This window comes from Oratosquilla oratoria, chromosome 18 (genome assembly GCF_046742065.1).
Source record: "Oratosquilla oratoria isolate Oo_2021 chromosome 18, ASM4674206v1, whole genome shotgun sequence".
In the NCBI taxonomy this organism is placed as follows: Eukaryota; Metazoa; Arthropoda; class Malacostraca; order Stomatopoda; family Squillidae; genus Oratosquilla; species Oratosquilla oratoria.
In genome coordinates this window covers 55,576,716-55,577,463 of record NC_134794.1, presented here as the reverse complement: position 1 = coordinate 55,577,463, position 748 = coordinate 55,576,716, and positions in this window count along the sequence as shown.

Genomic DNA, 748 nt, shown 5'->3' with positions numbered 1-748 from the left:
GTGTGGAGTCTTTCCTGACGAAGACGTAGTCACTTGTAGACAGGGCCGGGGGAAGGTGCTCCGGCTGTGGTTGTGGTGGACGAGGGGGTGTTGGACGGGTGTTGGCGAATGTGTCCTTGATGAGTTGGAGGAGGGCGTGACGATCCGGATCGCCGACGGCAGGCGTGGCAATTTCCCCAGGGAGGCGAAGGTTCTCAGCGTAAAGTAGCTGCGATGGGGAAATGTCATTGTCGACCTTAGGTGTGACGCGGATCGTGAGAAGCACCAGGGGAAGGGCGTCGACCCAGTCGCATGAGGGCTGTGCCTTCAGCGACTCCTTCAGTTGGCGGTGGAACCGTTCCACGAGTCCATTGGCTTGGGGGTGGTAAGCGGTGGTCCGGTTACGTTTGGTGCCAAGGAACTTGAGGAGGCTGGACCATAGGTCAGATTCGAACTGGGAGCCCCTATCGGTGACAATGATGTGAGGTGCGCCGAATCTGGATACCCATCCAGAGAGGAAAGCACGGGCGGTCGTCTCGGCGGATATATCCGGAAGGGGGATCGCTTCTGGCCACCTGGTGTACCTGTCGATACACGTAAGGAGGTAACGCATGCCGCGAGAAGGCGGAAGGGGGCCCACAATGTCCACATGAACTGACTAGAAACGTGCCGTTGGTGCAGGAAAACGCTGGAGTGGTGCGTGGACGTGGCGCGTAACCTTGGCCGTCTGGCAGGGGAGGCAGGTCCGGGTCCATTGTCTGACATCCTT